Below are 23,626 nucleotides of genomic sequence, written 5' to 3' on the forward strand. Positions count from 1 at the left end.
TACTTCCAGAGAGTATATGCATTTACATTTCTAACTATGAGAGTAATTGATAACAATTATAAAAGTTGGACAGAATACCATTAGACAATAGATTATAAAGATAAGAGAGCAACTAAGACAGCTAAAACTTGAGGGGCCAAGATCTCAGAGAGTAGGTGCATGTATTAAGAGAGCCTTGTATATTACACTGCTTTTTCCCCCAGGGCATTTCTCAATTCAAATCACAGGGCATGGAAATAAGGAAGAAAGTGGTGGCCTAGAGCTGTGATAATCTCACTAAGCCAGAGCTACAAAACATCCGGGACTTGAGGCAAGTTTCTGGAGAAAAGGGAACCGAGGAAAAATGAGTCTGACTTTCTGTGTGCAGTTTTTGTTTTGGTGCATTTTTAAGTCTTCTAAGCTATATGTGTGTAAGTTAAGAGACCAAAACTTCAAAGCAGAAATCTGTTACCAAGAGGCTAAAATGCTAAACAGATTTTAGTAGTCTTTGGTGCTGAGGATATAAAAGCTGGATTTCAGAACCCTTCAAGTAGAAAAGGCCAATGAAATACCCAAATTTTCAACTGAGATTTTTTTTCTTTTATCGAGGTATGGTTGATTTACGGTATTATACAAGGCTCAGGTGTATGTAATAGTGAGTCACAATTTTAAAGGTTATACTCCATTTATAGTTATTATAAAATATTGGCTGTATTCCCTGTGTTGTACAATATATCCTTGTAGCTTATTTTATACATAGTAGTGTGTACCTCTAAATCCCCTACCCCTATCTTGCCCCTCCCCCTTTCCCTCTTCCCACTGGTAGCCACTGGTTGTTCTCTATATCTGTTAGTCACTTTCTTTTTTTGTTATATTCACTAGTATGTTTTAGTTTTTAGATTCCACGTGTAAGTGATATCATATAGCATTTGTGTTTCTCTCTCTGACTTATTTCACTTAACATAATACCATCCAAGTCCATCCATGTTGTTGCAAATGCCAAAATTTCATTTTTTTCATGGCTGAGTAGTATTCTATTGTACTTATATACCACATCTTTATCCATTCATCTGTTGATGGACACTTAGGTAGCTTTCATATGTTGTCAATTGTAAATAATGCTGCTGTGAACATTGGAATGCATGTATCTTTTCAAATTAGTGGGGTTTTTTATTTAGTTTTATTTATTTATTTATTTTACAGTAGGTCCTTGTTGGTTATCTCTTTTAAATATAGCAGTGTGTACATGTCAATCACAAGCTCCCAGTCTATCCCTCACCCCTACCCTTTCCCCCTGATAACCATAAGTTCATTCTCTAAGTGTGTGAGTCTGTCTCTGTTCTTGTAAATAATTCATTTGCATCATTTTTTTTGATTCTGCATATAAGCAATATCATGTATTTGTCTTTCTCTCTCTGACTTACTTCACTTAGTATGGTAATCTCCAGGTCCATCAGTGTTGCTGCAAATGGCATTATTTCATTGAATTGGCGGCCTTTTTGTTTTTGTTTTTTTGTTATAAACTCAGGAGTAGAATGGATGGGTCATAAGGTAGTTCTATTTTAGCTTTTGAGAAACCTCCATACTGTTTTCCACAGTGGTAGAACCAATTTACATTTCTATCAGCACTGTACCAGAGTTTCCTTTTCTCCACATCCTCGCCAACATTTGTTATTTGTAGACTTTGTAGACTTTAAGATGATAGCCACTATGACAGGTGTGAGGTGAAATCTCACTGAGGTGTTAACTTGCATTTCTCTGATGATTAACAATGTTGAGCATCTTTTTTTTTTTTTTTTTTTCTTTTTGCGGTATGTGGGCCTCTCACTGTTGTGGTCTCTCCCGTTGCGGAGCACAGGCTCCGGATGCGCAGGCCCAGCGGCCATGGCTCACGGGCCCAGCCGCTCCGCGGCATATGGGATCCTCCCAGACCGGGGCACGAACCCGCATCCCCTGCATCGGCAGGCGGACTCTTAACCACTGCGCCACCAGGGAGGCCCTGTTGAGCATCTTTTAACATGGCCTGTTGGCCATCTGTATGTTTTCTTTGGAGAAATGTCTACTTAGGTCTTCTATGCATTTTTAAATTGGGTTGTTTTTCTGCTGTTGAGTTGTATGAGCTGTTTATATATGTGTAAATATATATATATATATATGTTACTTTTGGTTTTTTTTTATTGGAGTATAGTTGATTTATAATGCTGTGTTAGTTTCAGGTATATAGGAAACTGATTCATATATATATGTGTGTGTGTGTATATATATATATACATATATATATTCTTATTCAGATTCTTTTTCTTTATTGATTATTACAAAATATTGAGTATAGTTTCCTGTGCCATACAACAGGTCCTTGTTGGTTCTTTATTTTATATATAGTAGTAATGTGTATATGTTAATCCCAAACTCCTAATTTATCCCTTCCCCGCTTTCCCCTTTGGTAACCATAAGTTTGTTTTCTATGTCTATAGGTTAATTTCTATTTTGTAAATATTATAAGTTCATTTCAATTTTTTTCTTTAGATCCACATATAAGTGATACCATATGATATTTATCTTTCTCCATCTGGCTTACTTCACTTAGTATGATCTCTAGGTCCATCCATGTTGCTGAAATGGCATTCTTTCATTATTTTTTATGGCTGAGTAATATTCAGTTGTGTATATATACCACATTTTCTTTATTCATCTGTCGATGGACCCTTAGGTTGCTTCCATGTCTTGGCTATTGTAAATAGCACTGCAATGAACATTGCGGTGCATGTATCTTTTTGAACCATGTTTTTCTCCAGATATATGCCCAGGAGTGAGATTGCAGGATCATATTGTAGCTTTATTTTTAGTTTTTTGGCCATCTGTTTGTCTTCTTTGGAGAAATGTCTACTTAGATCTGCTGCCCATTTTTGATTGGGTTGTTTGCTTTTATTGATATTGAGCTGAATGAGCTGTTTGTGTATTTTGGAGATTAATCCCTTGTTAGTCACATAGTTTGCAAATATTTCCTCCCATTCTGTAGGTTGTCTTTTCATTTGTTTATGGTGTCCTTTGCTGTGCAAAAAGCTTTGGAGTTTAATTAGGTCCCATTTGTTTATTTTTGTTTTTATTTTCATTACTCGGGGAGACAGATCCAAAACAATATTGCTGCGATTTATGTCAAAGAATGTTCTGCCTATGTTTTCCTCTCAGAATTTTGTAGTATCCAGTCTTACATTTAGGTCTTTAATCCATTTTGAGTTTATTTCTGTGTATGGTGTTAGAGAATGCTCTAAGTTCATTCTTTTACATGTAGTTGTCCAGTTTTCCCAGCACCACTTATTGAAGAGACTGTCTTTTCTCCATTGTATATTCATGCCTCCTTTGTCATAGATTAATTGACTATAAGTGTGTGGGTATAATTCTGGGCTTTCTATCCTGTCCTTTGATCTATATGTCTGTATTTGTGCCAGTACCGTACTGTTTGATGACTGCAGCTTTGTAGTATGGTCTGAAATTTAGGGAGCCTGATTCCACCAGCTTTGCTTTTCTTTCTCAAGATTGCTTTGGCTATTCGGGGTCTTTTGTGTTGCCATAGAAATTTAAAATTTTTTTGTTCTAGTACTATGAAAAATGCCATTGGTGATTTGATAGGGATTGCATTGAATCTGTAGGTTGTCTTGGGTATTATAGTCACTTTAGCAATATTGATTCTTCCAGTCCAAGAAGACAGTATATCTTTTTGTGTCATTTTCAATGTCTTTCATCAGCGTCTTATAATTTTTGGAGTACAGGTGTTTTGTCTCCTTAGGTCAGTTTATTCCTCGATATTTTATTCTTTTTGATGCAATCATAAGTGAGACTGTTTCCTTAATTTCTCTTTCTGATCTTTCATTGTTAATGTATAGAAATGCAATGGATTTCATTTAATTTTGTACTAATTTTGTATCCTGCAATTTTACCAAATTCATTGATGAGCTCTAGTACTTTTCTGGTAGCGTCTTTAGGATTTTCTATGCATAGTATCATGTCATCTGCAAGAAGTGACAGTGTTACTACTTTTTTTCCAGTTTGGATTCCTTTTATTTCTTTTTCTTCTCTGATTGCTGTGGCTAGGAATTCCAGAACTATGTTGAATAAAAGTGGCAAGACTGGACATCCTTGTCTTGTTCCTGATCCTAGAGAAAATGCTTACAGCTTTTCACCATTGAGTATGATATTAACTGTAGGTTTGTCATATATGGCCTTTATTATTTTGAGGTAGGTTCCCTCTATGCTCACATTCTGGAAGAGGTTTTATAATAAATGGATGTTGAATTTTATCAAAAGCTTTTTCTGCATCTATCACATGGTTTTTATTCTTCAATTTCTTAATGTGGTATATCACACTGATTGATGATGTGCCATATTGAAAAATCCTTGCATCCCTGGGGTAAATCCCACTTGATCATGATGTTTGATCCTTTTAATATATTGTTGAGTTCAGTTTGCTAGGATTTGGTTGGGGATTTTTGCATCTATGTTCTTCAGTGATATTGGCCTGTAATTTTCTTTTTTTTTAGTATCTTTGCCTGGTTTTTGTATCAGGGGAATGATGGCCTTATAGAATGAGTTTGGAAGTGTTCCTTCCTCTGCAATTTTTTAGGAATAGTTTCAGAAAGATAGGTGTTAACTCTTCTCTAAATGTTTGATAGAATTCACCTGTGAAGTCATCTGGTCCTGGACTTTTGTTTGTTGGGAGGTTACTAGTCACAGATTCAATTTCAGTACGTGTAATTGGTCCATTCATATTTCCTATTTTTTCCTGGTTCTCTCTTGGGAGATTGTACATTTCTAATAATTTGTCCATTTCTTCTAGGTTATCCATTTTATTGGCATATAGTTGCTTGTAGTAGTTTCTTATGGTCCTTTGTATTTCTGTGGTGTCTGTTGTAATTTCTTTTTCACTTCTAATTTTATTGATTTGAGCCCTCTCCCTTTTTTCCTTAATGGGTCTTGCTAAAGGTTAATTGATTTTGTTTATCTTTTCAAAGAACCAGATTTTAGTTTCATTGATCTTTTCTATTGTTCTATTCTCTATTTCATTTATTTCTGCTTTGATCTTTATTATTTCTTTCCTTCTTCTAACTTTGGGATTTGTTTCTTCTTCTTTCTCTAGTTGCTTTAGGTGTAAGGTTATGCTGTTTATTTGAGATTTTTCTTGTTTCCTGAGGTAAGCTTGTATTACTGTTAACTTCCTTCTTAGAACTGCTTTTGCTGCTCCCCATAGGTTTCAGATCATCATGTATTTATTTTCATTTGTCTCTACGTATTTTTTAAATTTCCTTTTTGATTTCTTCAGTGATCCATTGGTTGGTTAGTACCATATTATTTAGCCTCCACCTGTTTGTGTGTTTTGCAGTTTTTTTCTTGTAGTTGATTTCTAATCTCATAGTGTTGTGGTTGGAAAAGATGCTTTATATAATTTCCATTTTCTTAAATTTACTGAGGTTCACTTTGTGACCCAGCATGTGATCAATTCTGGAGAATGTTCCATGTGCACTTGAAAAGAATGTGTATTCTGCTGCTTTTGGATGGAATGCTCTGTAAATCTCAGTTAAGCTCATCTGGTTTAGGTGTCATTTCATGCCTGTGTTCCCTTATTGATTTTCTGTCTGGATGATGTGTCCATCTATGTAGGGAGGGTATTAAAGTCCCCCACTATTGTGTTACTATCAATTTCTGCTTTCATGTCTGTTAATATTTGACTTACATACTGAGGTGCTTCTATGTTGGGTGCATATATATTTACAACTGTTATAACTTCTTCTTGGATCGATCCCTTGATCATTATGAAGTATATTTCTTTGTCTCTTGTAATGGTCTTTATCTTAAAGTCTGTTTTGTGTGATATGAGTATTGCTACTCCAGCTTTCTTTTGATTTCCATTTGCATGGAATAACTTTTTCTATCCTCTCACTTTCAGTCTGTATGTATCTCTAGATCTGAAGTGGGTCTCTTGTAGGCAGCATATATATGGGTCTTGTTTTTGTATCCATTCAGCCAGTCTGTGTCTTTTGGTTGTAGCATTTAATTCATTTATATTTAAGGTAATTATATTTAAAGTAATTATCAATATGTATATTCTTATTGCCATTTTGTTAATTGTTTTAAATTTGTTTTTGTAGGTCTTTCTTCTTCCTTTCCTCTTTTGTTCTCTCATCTTATGATTTTGTGACTATCTTTACTGTTGTGTTTGGATTCCCTTTTTTTGTGTGTATATCACATATATTTTTGTTTTGTAGTTACTGTGAGCTTTTGTTATAGCAGTATATATATGTATATATACACACACACACACATTATATAAAATTGTTAAAAGTTGCTGATCTCTTAATTTCAAATGCATGTCAAGTATCCTGCATTTGTATTCTCCTCCTCGAAACTATTATTAGTAGTTTAGATATCATATTTGTATGTGGATTATTTCCTACCTTTTCTATATGTTTACCTTTATCAGTGAGCTTTCCCATTTTGTAATTTTCTTATTTCTAGTTGTGGCCTTTTCTTTTCCACGTTGAGAAGTTCATTGGCATTTGTTGTAAAGCTGGTTTGGTGATGCTGAATTATTTTGGCTTTTGTTTGTCTGTAAAGATTTTGATTTTTTTTTTTTGTCAAATCTGCACAAAATCCTTGTTGGGTAGAGTATTCTTAGTTGTAGGTTTTTCCCTTTCATCACTTTAAATATATTGTGCCAGTCCCTTCTGGCCTGCAGAAATTATGCTGAAAAATCAGCTGATAGCCTTATGGAAATTCCCTTTGTTATTTGTTCCTTTTCTCTTGTTGTTTTTAACATTTTCTCTTTATCTTTAATTTTTGTCAGTTTGAATACTATGTGTCTTGGCATGTTCCTCCTTGGGTTAATCCTGTATGAGACTCTCTGCTCTTTCTAGACTTGGGTGACTGTTTCCTTTCCCATGTTAGGGAAGTTTTCAGCTATTATCTCTTAAATATTATCTCAGGTTCTTTCTCTCTCTCTTCTCCTTCTGGAACCCCTAAAATGCAAATATTCATGTGTTTGATGTTGTCCCAAAGGTCTCTTAAACTGTCCTCAATTCTTTTCATTCTTTTTTTTTTAAATTCTGTTCTCTGGCAGTGATTTCCACCACTCTGTCTTCCAGGTCACTTATCCATTCTTCTGACTCATTTATTCTGCTATTGATTCCTTCTAGTGTATTTTTTTATTGCACTTATTTTATTCCTCAACTCTGTTTGGTTGTTCTTTATATTTTCTAACTCTTTGTTATAAAGTTCTTGTAACTTCTTGTTCTGTGTGTCCATTTTTTCCCGAGTTCTTGGATCATCTTTACAGTCATTACTCTGAACTCTTTCTTGGGTAGATTGCCTATCTTCACTTCACTTGGTTGTTCTTCTGGGGTTTTATCTTGTTCCTTCACGTGGAACATATTCCTCTGCCATCTCATTTTGTTTAGATTTCTATTTGTAGTTTTATGTATGTGGAAATTTAGTTATATTCCTCTACCTTGGAGAAGTGGCCCTCTGTAGGGGATGTCCTATGTATCCCAGTGGTACACTCCCCTCTTGTCACTTAAGGACCAGGGACCAACTAGTCCCAGGGTAGATTCTGACCTGTGTTTGCAGATTCAGTTTTGCAGGCTGCAGGATCATAGTTTTCTTGCTTCTGGTGTCTGCCCCCTGGTAAATGAGGCTGGTCTAGAGGCTTGTGCTGGCTTCTGGGTGGTAAGAAGCTGTGCCTGCCCCCTGGTGGGTGGAGCTGGGTCTTGGCTCTCTAGTGGGCAGGGCCATGTCAAGGAGTATGTCTAGATGCAGCTATGGGTTCAGGAAGTCTTTAGGCAGCCTGTCTGTTAATGGGTAGGGCTGTATTTCCACCTGTTGGTTGTTTGGCCTGAGGCATCCCAGAGCTGGAGCCTACAGGCTGTTGGCTGGGGCCAGGCCTTGGTGCCAACATGTCAGCCTCCAGGAGAGTTCATGGTGATGGATACTCCCTGATACCTCTACCACCAGTGTCCTTGTCCCCAGAGTGAGCCACTGCCACCCCCACCTCCCCAGGATACCCTCCAAGACCAGTAGGTAGGTCTGGCCCAGGCTCTTGTGAAGTCACTGCTTTTGCCCTGGCCTGGATCCCAGTGTGCATGAGACCTTATGTTCACCTTTCAGGGATGGAGTCTCTGTTTCCCTCAGTCCTGTTGAGCTCCTGCAATCAAGCCCTGCTGACCTTCAAAACCAAATGCTCTGTGGGCTTCTCCCCTCAATGTGAGACCTCCAGACTTGGTAACCTGATGTGGGGCTCAGAATTCTCACTTCTGTGGGAGAACTTCTGCAATATATTTATTCTCTCATTTGTAGGTCACCAGCCAGGGGGTATGGAATTTGATTATATCATGAACGTGCCCTTCCTACCATCACATGTGCTTTCTTTTTTGTGTCTTTGGATGTAGAATATCTTTTTTGGTAGGTTCCAGTCTTTTTTACCAATGGTTGTTCAACAGTTCGATGTGATTTCGGTGTGCTCATGAGAGGAGGTGGGCTCAAGGTCCTTCAACAATCTTGTCTGGAAGTTCTTTCTTTATATTTTAGATATTAACCCCTATCAGTCATATTATTTGCAAATATTTTCTCCCATTCCATAGATTTTCTTTTTGCTTTGTCAGTGGTTTCCTTTACTGTTCAAAAGCTTTAAGTTTGATTAGGTCCCATTTGTTTATTTTTGCTCTTATTTCCTTTGCTTTAGGAGGCAAATCCAAAAATATATTGCTATAATTTATGTCAGAGTGTTCCACCTATTATCTCTTCTAGGTGTTTTATGGTTTCAAGTCCTACATTTAAGACTACCTTTAAGTCTTTAATGTGTTTTGAGTTTATTTTTGTATTAGGAAATGTTCTAAGCTCGTTCTTATACATGTAACTGTCTAGTTTTCCCAGAACCACTTATTGAAAAGACTGTATTTTCTCCATTGTATATTCTTTCCTCCTTTGTTGTAGATTAACTGACTGTAAGTGTGTGGGTTTATTTCTGGTTTCTCTATTCTGTTGCATTGATCTATGTGTCTGGTTTTTGGTTTTGGCCAGTACCATACTGTTTTGATTACTGGAGCTTTGTAATATAGTCTGAAGTCAGGAAGCATGATTCCTCCAGCCCTGTTCTTCTTTCTCAAGATTGTTTTGGCTATTGGGGGTCTTTTGTGTTTTTGTATAAATTTTAAAATCATTTGTTCTATTTCTGTGGAAAATGCCACCCATATTTTGATAGGGATTGCACTGACTCTGTAGATTGCCTTGGGTGGTATGGTCATTTTAACAACATTAATTCTTCCAATCTATGAATACAGTGCATGTTTCCATCTCTATGTGTTCATTTTCTTTCATCAGTGTCTTATAATTTTCCAAGTGCAGGTGTTTTACTTTTACTCAAGTGAGATTTTCAAAAGAGATATACTCTAAAAATAAGAGCAGACTAAAACAGACCAACCTTGAGCAGATCAAGATGATCTGCCCATATGTTATCAGACTGCCAGAAGAAAATTAAATCCGTCTTGGAAGATGATGAACTATTCAGAAAGCTTATAACACTTCAGATATTAGATCTAACATTCAGTTAAACTTTACTAGACATATCAGACAACAAAACAAAATGAAACTGTGACTGAAAAATAAATAATAGAAACAAACCAACAAATTATTTACATATTAGAATTATCAAATGTAGACATTAAAATAGTTATGATTTTGATTTTTGGCAAAACAAATAAAAAGATGGTGAATTTCATTAAACTAGGGTATGTGAAAAAAATTAAAGCAAAATTTTCAAACAGAAAAAATACAATAATTGAATTAAGAATTTAAAGAATGGATTTAATAACATATTAGACACAGCAGAAAAGAGGCTTAGTGAACTGAAACATGGGTCAGTAGAAAGTGTCCAGATAAAGTCTAAAGAGGGAAAAAATATAAAGAATACTTTTAAGAGATCATAAGAGATATGTGGGACCCCATGTAAAGATCTAACATACATGTAATTAGAGGAGAGATTGTGGAAGATGCAATACTGGAAGAGCTACTGCATGAGAATATTCTAGAACTACCAAGAGATATTGTCATAAATTCAAGAAGATCTGCAAACCTCAAACAAGATAAAATCAAAGAAAACCTCAAATAGGATAAAATCAAAGAAAACCATATCTAGGCACATCACAGTAAAACTGCTGCAAACCAAGGAAAAACAGAAAAATATTTTAAAAAGCAAGGAAAAACACACATCTTCAAAGAGGCAGCAAGACTGACAGCTGACCTCTTAATAGAAGCAACAGAAACCATGAATCAGTCAAATCACATGTTTGAAATAATGTAAGAAAATAAATGTGAATTGAGAATTCCATACCTAATGAAAATATCCTTCAAAAATTAAGGCAAAATAAATACTTTTCCAACAAACAAAAATTTAGAATTCATCCCCATTTGACCTTCACTAAAATACTAAAGAGAGTTCTTTGGCAGAAGGAAAATGATCCTAGATAGAAGCAAAAAAATGCAAAAAGGAACAATGACAACAGAAAGAATAACAACAATAGAAATATAAATACATATTAATTAAAACAATAACACTAATGGTTTGTGGGTTTTAAAATATATGTTGAACTGAAACACAAAATAGCAAAAGCACAGAAAGTAGAGAGGTAAATGGTGTTAAGGTGTTATAAATCCTTGAGAGCCCTGTGCTAAGTGAAATAAATTAGACAGAGAAAGGCAAATCCTGTATGATTTCACTTACATGTGGAATGTAAAAAAAAACTGAACTCATAAAACAGAGAACAGATTGATGGATGCCAGAGTCAGGGAGTTGGGGGTGGGAGAAATTGGTGAAGGTGGTCAAAAGGTACAAGCTTCCAGTCATAAGATAAATAATTCTAGTTACATAATGTACAGCATGATGACTCTAGTTAACAAAACTGTATTCTATATTTGAAAGTTACTAAGGGAGTAGATCTTAAAAGTTCTCATAAAATGAGAAAAATTGTAATTATATGAGGTAATGGGTGTTAACTGGACATATTGTGGTAATCATTTCACAATATGTAAATGCATCAAATCTCATTCTGTTATACATATTAAACAAATACAATGTTATATGTCAATTATATCTCAATAAAATTAGAAAAATATTTTAAAAAATTCTTATAAGGTCTTTGCATTGTCTGGAAAGTGGATAAAATATTAACTTAAAGTAAATACTAATAAGTCAAAGATGCATGTTGTAGTAATTGAGATACAAAACAGTATGACAAACTAACAAGGAAAGAAAATTGAATAATTACAAATACTTTATTATATAGTATTACTAGAGATAAAGTAAAACCTCTGTATGCAACAATTCTAGAGATAAAGAGAAAGATCTCTTCATTTTGACAAATTTAGAAGGAACTTTAATACTTCTAACTATTTCAGTATTAAATATTAGAGATAAATAATTACTGTATTATTTTATATTAATAACAATAAAGAGGGACATTTCATAGTGATAAAATAATCAATTTAAAGGGAAGATGTAATAACCTAAGTTTACAATCAACTGATAAAATAACCTTAATTTTAAAATGTAAACTAACATAATTAAATGGAGAAATAAACAAATCCACAGTCATGCATTCAATAACTACAGAATGCACAATATTCCCAAATACACGTGGAAGATTTACCAAAATTGGCCATATGCTGGAAAATAAAACAGTTTCCAATAAGTGATAAAGAATTGAAATCATAAAGTAATTTTCTTGACCATAGTGGAAACAAACAAGTAATATAAATAGATTATTCCTAAAATAACTGAAAATATTTTTTAAGAAAGACATTTAGCACTAAGTAGACTAGAACATGTTCAAGAGTATTGAGAGAATGTACAAAACCTTGGCTCAGTCACCATTTTTCATTTGAAACATTTCTGGATTTATCTGTATGCTTTAACTAATGCATTTGTTAAGCTTGATTCTCCCATCCTCTCAAGGGCTGAGTGTTCTCCTGCACTGCAGAGAGAGAAAGCTCTTCTGACTTTCACTGCAAGTCTCCCCATTTCCTTGAATTTTTACCTAGAGGAAGTTTTGTATTTGTAATTTTTAGTGTACCTTTGCACATAAGTGTAAAGGAAAAAAAAGTCAGTTGGGCGTTGGAAACAGGATTAATACAGGCTGTATTCAATAATAGTGATGGGCAATTCAGCCCTGACCTTTGGGAGAATCAGGCTGAACAAACAACAGATTGAAAGGACTGGTGTGACAAATAAGATGTTCTATGAGCAAATGAACTGGTTAATGAACAAATTCAAGGTAACTATGACTGGGAAGCTCCTTTTCTTGGCTTATGCCCTGTCTGACTTAGTGAATGACGATACATAATTAGGATGCAGTGCTCTTGAATGAGAAGTAATTGAGCCATAATACCAAGTTTGATTGGATTTTGACTTACTCAACCAAAGTCGGGTGGGTATCCATTGTCTTAGTTCTTCCATAGTGTGCTTCACCTTTCCCTTTCTGGTCAATTCATCTTCTGCAGTAGATTAGTCATCAGGCTAAAGAAAAATGTATACTCTGACTCTTAGGAATTAATAGGAGTTAATCATTCACAAAGTTCAGAAAGCCTACCATCCCTTCATGTGGATTGGGTTCTCAGCTCCACATGGTTGCATTCTCTTCTGCTTCATGGCTTTCTGCCTCTTCTCTTGTTTTTCCCTCTGCATAGAACACCCATCTTCACTCATCAGCCCAGTGAGATCAAATAGTACTTCCTCCCTGAGACTCATGACCCTTTCTGACAAAAATGAATGGCTATTTGTCTGTGCTTTACTGTTGTTTTTTTGTTTGTTTGTTTTTGGGGGGTTTTTGTTTGTTTGTTTTATCATGTCCCTTATAGCACTTTTGTTCAGATGTAATTGTTTATCTCTTTAAATATTTGCTTTCCCTTATATACCATGAACTCCACAAAATTAGGGTCCATGTTTTATTTTTTAATAATTATACTGAGCTCTTATTATGTGCCAAGCACATAATATAATCCTCACAACAAACTTTGTTATAGATATTTGTGTCATGTTCACTTTATAGATAAGGAAAAAGTGAGAGAGGTGAGGTAACTTGCCCCAAATCCACAGCAATTTAAGTGACAGAGCAGAGAGTGAACCTCAGTCTGTCTGAATCCAGAGCCAAATCTTATCCACATTCTCCATCTCAGCAATTTCACCTCTGAGAAAGTCCTTTGGTGCTTAATAAAGGTTTGACATTGAAGTCAAGATCTTTCCTAACCATATAAGTGCCCAATAGAACATGTTTATAATAGTATGCAGGTAGAACTGATGAACCCAGAAGCTATGTATCTAATAGAAATCTTTCTGTATATTTTTAAACCAATAAGTAAACAAGAAGATCCACCGAATTCCAAGGATGCATTTTATTAAAGAAGGCAGAGGGACAAGTTTACTGAAACCTTGAAGGAGTGTTTGCTTACAGAGACTGTCAGGAAGAGTGACAGTGCCAAGCACGCAGCATAAGGAAGAGCTATGAAACTTCAGTGCTGAACAGCAGACCACGAGTGGGAAGTCCAGCTGATTTACAAGTGCAGGCTGCTTTCCTCTGCAAGAAAACATTTTGGTAGGGTCCAGCCTTATGCTGCCATAGGAATTCACCACTCTTCTCTTACCCAAAGCCATTTATTCTGATATCCAAAGTGGGTCCATGAATTTAGAAATCTAAAGAGCCAGAGGTGCTTCAGCGGCCCAGAAACACATCTCTCTTTAGCCTAATCACTGCCTAATTGCTGGGAGGTTCATGTTGTCACTGAGGGGAGCTGCTGGTACTCTGAGTCAATTCTGGATTTGGCCAATAGTCCCATTTTATGAGGTTTTATACCCCCTTTGTGTCACTCATTGTTTTCTATTCTTGGAGGCCTTGCCAATGACAGTGTTGCACTGAGATACACGTACAGTGCCACTTTCCTGTAAAAGGAGGAACGAGAGCAGTGTCAATAGCTCCTGTCAAGAAAGAGGTCAGAGTAACTAGCAGGGTTGTCTCAGATCAACTACTTAATCCCACTCCTAGGAAGGGTGGGAATGATGATAACAGCTTTTTATGATGTTTGGATGACTATGGAGACTCACTTTAAGGCTGCACATGGAGTACGAGTATAAAAGTTGCTCTTAGAGCCTGGGAAATCGTATGCAGAGGGAATTTCAAAGACATTACTATCCAGTTCTTTTATTTCCTCCTCGCCTTGTCATTTTCCTTCTTTCAGTCAAGAAGTGGTGCATTGGCTACATTTCTCTTAAAATACACAATTCTTCTTCCTGCAGTATGACCCCTTGGCAGGAGAGAGAATTGATACGGACACATGTAGCTGAAGCTTAATTCCCATTCCTTGATCTAGGTTAAAGGTCTGAAGAGTGGGAAAAGTAGGAGCTCTTCCCTTCACTTTATTTTGCTCTCTTTTTTCTGTGTACATTTTATCTCTGCTTCAATAATCAAGGTCTCAGATACAGGCTTCCCCCCCCCCCATTAATTCGTTAGTTTCCTGACCTCAGATACTGTGTTCTATATCTCATCAAGGACAATGGTGTTCTCCTGCTATTTAATACTCATCATGTGTAGGCAATATTATGAAGACTCAGGCCTTTAGTAGAACCTGAGATAGTGATGAAATTCAATGACACTGCTTGTTGGGACACATACTAACAATACAGTGGGACGGTACTGGGGTTAAGTGCTGCTTTAAGGCCAAGGGAGTGGCTGGATCCCAGCAGCAGGTGCATTTGCTTTCATCTCTCCTTTGGTCCACCCCAATCAGCATGTCATCTCATGATGACTGCTCCTCAGCCTTCAATGGACAAGAATTGAAGAAAAATTAACTTGAGAATATCTTCTACTCTATTATGGAGTTACTAGAGTTTGTTAAGTGCCCAGAATCTCTTTGTTGGTCAGTTCTTTGGCTAAGGCTGCCTTTGCCTCTGATTCATCCTTCTGCCTACTCATCCCCTGCCCTACCAACTTCTCCCATCATATTTTGAAATGTTAATCCCTGTCTCTGATCACTGGCAGGCCTCATTCCTATTAAGCATGATTCTCATTTCCTTATTTTTATAAGCTGGTAGCCATCCAGTTTCCTCCTAGGCTGCAATGTGCAACACAAAAACAAGTCATTTAAAATCTGCTTCTTTGGGTTATGGACCATTCCTGAATACCAACTAGGTAGAACCAGGAGTTGGTAACAGATACCCAACCCAAACGTGGCAGGTCTGGTAGGAGAAACTGAAGGAAAACGTGTCTTTATAAAAGATAAGAATCATCTGATAGGCTATACCAGTGTCTGGTGGATTCCATATCAAATGTTTCTTCTACTGGTCTCAAACATTGTTACATTACACTACTTAGCAAAGGGAAATAAGAAGTCTTTATATGCTGGGGGGTGGGTGGTGGTAAAAGATAGAGGAAGAGTATGGACTCTGGTGTTTGTAGTCCTCAGTTTGGAAGTGTGGACCACTCCATCATTATTATCTCTGTGACCAGAGCAGTTTCCTCAACCTCTCTAAGCCTCAGTTTCTTTATCAGTGAAATGGGAATCATAATAAAACCTTCTTTATAGGATTGTTATGAAGATTAAATGAAATAATGCAAACATGTAAAGTACTTAGTCCAGGGAAAAGTATAATGAGGGCTCAACAAATGTTAAATGTGAGATAAAATTATCTTTTCATTAACAAAGTTCATCTGACTCATTTATACCTGTTTATGTGCCCAAATACAGCAAGCAGTACATAGACTCAGACACTGATAACTCTGGGTCTCTGAGGTTCTTTGTTCCAATTGCAGCCTGTTGAGGATTGTTAAGGAATGGGCCAGAGGCTACAGAGAGGATCTCTGAACCTAAAACAATACAAAGTGTATTTGAGATGATGAACTGACTCTCTGCCTAACCCCAAGAGAACATTTTCACAGCTTATCTGAGATCTGAATCTCCTTAGATTGGGCCAGGTACAGTTTTTAGTCTGAGGTTAGTGTAATGGAGGTGTAGGGGCCCCTAGAGAGTGGCTTGGTGGGGCAGGTAATGGCAGCAGAATATGTTCTATGCCACTACTCCCATCACCACCACACACACACATTCACATTCACACACATTTAAATTCAACACAAACCCAAAGACTCACTCTTAGGGGGCCTGCCATGGAGATGGAGATGTATTTATCAAACCCTCTGGGTTTGAATCCCAAGCTTCATCTCATCCAGGCTCTTCCTTGGCAACTTAGTAAGCCTCTTTATGCCTCATTTCTCTGTATAAAATAGGAATTATAATAGTTCCTACATTAGAAAGTAGTTTAAATTATATAATGCATGTAACATGCTGAGCGTGCTGGGTACAGCCTTTAGTCAGTATTAGCCATTGGTCTTATTTTTGTTTTGATTTTAAAAAAAGAAAGATATCACAAGCCCAATCTGAAACCCCAAGGCAAAGGTTATTTTGATCAAAGACAATCATATTTCATTCAGGGGTTTGTTTCAAAATATCTGCCGGATATTAGCAAAAGTAAAAAGCCAAATATTCAAAGAGACTGAAAGAAAATAAACCAAAATATCCACTGACTTTCTCTTAGTGATGGGATTGTGGTAGGTTGTTGTTTTCTTTATACTTTTCATAAATTCCAAATTTTCTACAATGAGCACATATTACTTTTATAGTCAGGAAAAATCATTGTGTTTTATAAATATTAATATACACAATTATCAGATGGCAGTGTGTGGATTTTAACCTCTCTCCTCAACGTCCTCACACTTGTCTTCATCTTTGCTAGACCCTCTGTTTAAATATGGTGCCTAGTGACTGGAGAATTGTTAAAAGTGTGAATGAATGTGTGCTGCATGTGTGAAGTTATTGATCTTCAATTTTTTGCTCTCTTTCATTTTTGGAATGTTAAAATACCAAAATGTAAAAATATCCCCCTTTAAGAACAATCAAATATTACTATTTAATCCTTTTGGCTTCAGATATTTTGTTTATCTAAATAAAGTAGAATATTACAAATAAAATTCAAGTTCTCTTTGTTTTCCTCTCCAAGTTCCATCCCCTTATCTATTCTCTATAGGAAGCCATTATTATATATTTGAAGGGTACCATTTCACTCCATAGTTGTATATTTTAATTGAGTGTAGATGCTCCATGAACAGCAGATAGTATTGCTTTATCTGCTTTGTAGAGTTTACAGATTTTTTCATAGCTTGCTTATTTTAACTCAGATTATATTTTCTAGGTCAGTGCTGTCCAATAAAAATATATAAGCCACATATTAATTTAAAATTTTCTAATAGCCACATCTAAAAAAAGCAAAGAGAGGGAGTTCCCTGGTGGTCCAGTGGTTAGGACTCAGCACTTTCACTGCCGTGGGCCTGGGTTCAATCCCTGGTCAGGGAACTAAGATCCTGCAAGCCGTGTGATGTGACCAAAATAAATAAATTAATTAAAATTTTAAAAATTAAAAATAATAAAACAGAAAAGCAGAAAGAAACCAGCAAAATTAAATTTAGTATATATTTTATTAAACTCAATATATCCAAAATATTACTCTTCTAACATACATCTTTAACCATATTTCAAGTGCTTATTAGCTTTATGTGGCTAGTGGCTACCATATTGGAGATGAAAATTCTAGATCTATTTATATTGATACACATTCACTTAATTGTTGTAGAACATCTCATTGATTTACCCATTCATTTATTGATGAACAGTTAGGTTTTTTTCCCTATTGCAAATAATATTTACTTGAAAATTTTTTTCTACGTCTTCTCCTACACATGTACAAGAGTTTCTCTTAGTGAATATCATGATTGGAATAACCTGTTCATAAGAGTGAGCATCTAATTGTAAGACTGTTGCCAAATTGCTCTCCATAGTGGTTGTACCAGTGTACATTCTTAACAACAGAGGCTAAGAGTGCTGAGAGCACTTGATTTGCACATCTTCACTGACAGACTCCCAGGGTGGAATCCCACCTTTAATTCTTATTAAATTGGCAAGCTATTTAATCTCTGTTTCCTTATCTATGAAATGAGACTAATAAAAATACTACCTACCTCATTGTTGTTAGTAGTAGATGAGTTAATACATAAAAGACAGCACTTAGAACTATGCCTGGAAAATGGTAATCCCTCAATAAATGTAAGCTACTGTTGTCATTATCTCATTTGTTCTTCATAGTTGCTCTATGGAGTAAGCAGGGTAGGCACTCTTATTACCAAGATAGGAGATTGGATAAAACCCAATCCAGGTCTGGGATTCATTAAGTGATATTTAATTACATTAAATAGCTACAAGGAGATTGTTTCATTCAATCTCTCTCTTGTTTTAGAGGAGAAAAAACTTGGGTTTCCTGGGATTTTAATTAGCTTCTCCAAATTGGCTAGAGTATTAGAACTAAGTCTTCTTATTCTTAGATATTACTAGCTGTGTAAATCCTTCCCTTTACTAGGAAACATTGGAGGAAACATAATTTAGGCCATGATCAGATAGCAAAGTTAATGGGAAATAACTTTGGAAGTATAAGCTTCTTTAATTAGAGCAAAGATTTAGACTACCTTCTCTTACATCCTGATATTCAGCAAGAATTTCAGTTCTGTCTGCCACCACTATCACCAGCATTGTTAACACTACCACACAACCAATACCACTATATACCCTCTATCCCATTGAGATCAGACCTATGTCAACTGGAGTAGGTGATGCCATATTGGATAGTATTGACTGTGCCTCCATAATGTCTAGTGAGAGTAAATTAGAGCCTAGTGTTAGAAGAGATGCTCCAAGCCTAGGCAGGTAGGACAGATACTAAGACTGGGAAAGCTTTCTTTTTCTACCTTAAATTCTTCTAAAAATTTCCCCTTCTTTTCACTCATTGTGTGCATATTTTCCCTTAAGTTTTTGGACATATTTCCTATGGCTGCTTTAAAGTCCTTGTGTGCAATTTCCATCACCTGGATCCCTTCTGGGTCAGTTACTACTGAATGGTTTTTTTTTGAAATAAAAAAATTTTTTTTTCACATCCAGTGATTTTTGATTGGCAACTGGACATTATGAATTATACAGTGTTGGGTATCTGGATTATGTTATGTTCTTCTGAACAGTAATTCTTATTTTAGAAGGCAGTTAGTTTGGCTGGACTCAAGCTCACAACTGTGTCTTCCTTGTGGTGGACAGGAAATGATCTCCCCACTCAGTTTATTCAGCTCCCAGCTACTGTATATTTCAAAACCCTTTCAGGTCTTCCCTACGCATGTATAATTTAGTGGTCATCCACAGTTCTAGGCAGATTTTGTATGTATATGTTTGGGGATTTCCCCTTGTGCAGCTCCCTCCCTTTCAGATTATTCCTCTAACTTTCTGCTTTGCCTGGCCCAAACTATGTCTGATACCTCAAACCAGTAAGATGGTGGCTCTCTGCTGCTGCAGCTGTGTAGGCAGGAGCCTGCAAACCTTTAAATCACACTCATGGAAATTCTTCTTTTAAGGATAGGCTTTCCTCTAGTTTTGATTTTGGTCACTCTCCAGTTCTTAATATAATTTAAAAATATATATTGTCCAGATTTTACAATTGCCATCTGAGGGAGAGTTAGATCCACCAAGAGTCTCCAACAATTTCTGAAGCTTCAACACCCCGTTAAGTGAGTTTTAATTTAAAATGATCCCACCTTCCCTCATGCTATTTACCCACTGTAGAAATTGAATATGAGTTGAAGGTGCATGAAAGCATTTATAGTATTTTCTCTTCTACTGAAAATGTTTGAATTTTTCCTTAAACTTTTTAAATGAAAAGATTACTTCATGAGTGGTGCTGCTTACTTCCTATTACTTGACAAAATGAGCATAATGTTTTATTGTTCTACTTTTAATGATATTAAGACTGATCACTGTACCTGGTTGGAGATTTTCAAGCAGCCCAGGCAGAAGTCAGTACCTCAAGGAGGCGTTGAAAGTAGGACATCTCTCAGTGGGATGAGGCATTGAATATGCACAATTGTGGAGCTAAAGGAAAGAAAATAAATTTTGATTTCACATATTATTTTCTGCATTGCTTCTGAGAAACCTGTGAACTCAGATCAGGTTAGAAAAGGAATAAAATGACCCAAGCACTAAGAGAAGTTCTGACAAACACCCCAGAGAGCCCTTATAGAAGAATTGTCAGTAACATTATGGTGTACTTAGAATCACTGTAGTTTCATAATGGAAACAGCCTTATGGGGTCACATAGTTCAATGCCAAGGATTTCCTCCAGGATACGGTTTTACTTCTCTGTGCTGCCTATTCTTTCCTCACTGGTAAGATGACATCAATAATCCCAAAGATCCCATACAGCTCTAATAATCTGGTTTATAATCACCATCCCTTCCCAGCTGAGGCCATACCTTCAGTTCATGGCTGAATTAAACTAAAGCGTGGATCTACTGTCTTCCACCCATTACTCTTTCCACAAGAAGAGAAGCTAAAATTTATTGAGTGTGCTAAACATTGTGCATATCACAAATAATTTAGTCCTTAGTATAACCTACTATAAGGCAGGTACTATTACTATCTCCATTTTAAAAATTATGAAATTAAGGCACAGAAAGCTAAGCAATTTAACAAATGTGCCTCCAAAGCATATCTTTTTTAAAATTTTTATTTTATATTGGAATATCATTGACTAACAATGTTGTGTTAGTTTCAGGTGTATAGAAAGTGATTCAGTTATACATATACATGTATCTATTCTATTTCAAATTCTATTCACATTTAGGTTATTACAGAATATTGAGCAGAGTTCCCTGTACTATACAGTAGGTGCTTGTTGGTTATCTGTTTTAAATATAGCAGTGTGTACGTGTCAATCACAAACTCCCAATCTATCTCTCCCCCCACCTGTCCCTCCTAGTAACCATAAGTTCGTTCTCTAAGTTTGTGAGTCTGTTTCTGTTTTATAAATAAGTTCATTTGTATCATTTTTTTTCATATTCCACATATAAGCAATATTATATGATAGTTGTCTTTCTCTGTCTGACTTACTTCACTTAGTATAATAATCTCCAGGTCCATCCATGTTGATACAAATGGAATTATTTCATCCTTTATAATGGCAGAATAATATTCCATTGCATATATGTACCACATCTTCTTTATCCATTCATCTACAGTGGACATTTACGTTGCTTCCGTGTCTTGGCTGTTGTAAACAGTGCTACCACGAACATTGGGGGGCATCTGTCTTTTCAAACCATGTTTTTTTCCAGATATATGCCCAGGAGTTGGATTGCTGGATCATGTAGTAGCTCTATTTTCTGAGGAATCTCCATACTGTTTTCCAAAGTGCCTACACCAACTTACATTCACACCAACAGTGTAAGAGGGTTCCCCTTTCTCCATACCCTCTCCAGCATTCATTCTTTGTAGACTTTTTGATGACGGCCATTCTTACTGGTGTGATATCTCATCGTAGTTTTTTCTCTTTTCTTTTTTTTTTAACATCTTTATTGGAGTATAATTGCTTTACAATGGTGTATTAGTTTCTGCTGTATAACAAAGTGAATCAACTATACATAAACATATATCCCCAAATCTCTTCCCTCTTGTGTCTCCCTCCCACCCTCCCTATCCCACCCCTCTACGTGGATGCAAAGCACCGAGCTGATCTTCCTGTGCTATGCGGCTGCTTCTCACTAGCTATCTATTTTATGCTTGGTGGTGTATATATGTCCATGCCACTCTCTCACATCATCCCAGCTTACCCTTCCCCAACCCTGTGTCCTCAAGTCCATTCTCTAGGTCTGCATCTTTAGTCCTGTCCTGTTCCTAGGTTCTTCAGAACCATTTTTTTCTTTTTTTTAGATTCCATATATATGTGTTATACAATATTTGTTTTTCTCTTTCTGACTTACTTCACTCTTTATGACAGTCTTTAGGCCCATCCACCTCACTACAAATAACTCAATTTCGTTTCTTTTTATGGCTGAGTAATATTCCATTGTATATATGTGCCACATCTTCTTTATCCATTCATCAGTTGTTGGACACTTAGGTTACTTCCATGTCCTGGCTATTGTAAATAGAGCTGCAATGAACATTGTGGTACATGACTCTTTTTGAATCATGGTTTTCTCAGGGTATATGCCCAGTAGTGGGATTGCTGGGTTGCATGGTAGTTCTATTTTTAGTTTTTTAAGGAAGCTCCATACTGTTCTCCATAGTGGCTGTATCAGTTTACATTCCCACCAACAGTGGAAGAGGGTTCCCTTTTCTCCACATGCTCTCCAGCATTTATTGTTTGTAGATTTTTTGATGATGGACATTCTGACTGGTGTGAGGTGATACCTCATTGTAGTTTTGATTTTCATTTCTCTAATGATGAGTGATGTTGAGCATCCTTCCATGTGTTTGTTGTGAATCTGTATATCTTCTTTGGAGAAATGTCTATTTAGGTCTTCTGCCCATTTTCTGATAGGGTTGTTTATTTTTTGATGTTGAGCTGTGTGAGCTATTTGTATATTTTGGAGATTAATTCCTTGTCAGTCACATCGTTTGCAAATATTTTCTCCCATTCTGTGGGTTGTCTTTATGTTTTGTTTATGGTTTCCTTTGCTGTGCAAAAGCTTTTGAGTTTAATTAGGTCCCATTTGTTTGTTTTTGTTTTTATTTTCATTACTCTCCCAGAGTAATGGACCGAAAAAGACATTGCTGTGATTTATGTCAGAGTGTTCTGCCTATGTTTTCTTCAAAGAGTTTTATAGTATCTGGTCTTACATTTTGGTGTTTAATCCATTTTGAGTTTATTTTTGTGTATGGTGCTAAGAGTGTGTTTTTTTTTAATTAAATTTATTTATTTATGGCTGCATTGGGCCTTTGTGGCTGTGCGTGGGCTTTCTGTAGTTGTGGTGAGCAGGGAATACTCTTCATTGCAGTGTGTGGGCTTCTCATTGTGGTGGCTTCTCTTGTTACAGAGCATGGGCTCTAGGCACATGGTCTTCAGTAGTTGCAGCACACGGGCTCAGTAGTTGTGACACGTGGGCTCTAGGGCACAGGCTCAGTAGTTGCGGTGCACGGGCTTAGTTACTTCATGGCATGTGATACCTTCCCGGACCAGGTATTGAACACACTTTCCCTGCATTGGCAGGCAGATTTTATTTTATTTTATTTTATTTTATTGCGGTACATGGGCCTCTCACTGTCGTGGCCTCTCCCGCTGAGGAGCACGGGCTCCAGATGCGCAGGCCCAATGGCCACGGCCCATGGTCCCAGCTGCTCCGCGGCACATGGGACCCTCCCAGACTGGAGCACGAACCCATGTCCCCCGCATCGGCAGGCGGACCCCCAAACACTCCGCCACCAGGGAAGCCCGGCAAACAGATTCTTAACCACTGCGCCACCAGGGAAGTCCTTCTAAGAATGTTGTAATTTCATTTTTTTTCCAGGTAGCTGTCCAGTTTTCCCAATACCACTTATTAAAGAGACTGTCTTTTCTTCATTGTAGAGTCATGCCTCCTTTGTCGTAGATTAATTGACCATAGGTGTGTGCGTTTATTTCTGGGCTTTCTCTCCTGTTCCATTGATCTATATTTCTGTTTTTGTGCCAGTACCATACTCTCTTGATTACTGTAGC

The sequence above is a fragment of the Mesoplodon densirostris genome, chromosome 4 (genome assembly GCF_025265405.1).
Source record: "Mesoplodon densirostris isolate mMesDen1 chromosome 4, mMesDen1 primary haplotype, whole genome shotgun sequence".
Classification (NCBI taxonomy): domain Eukaryota; kingdom Metazoa; phylum Chordata; class Mammalia; order Artiodactyla; family Ziphiidae; genus Mesoplodon; species Mesoplodon densirostris.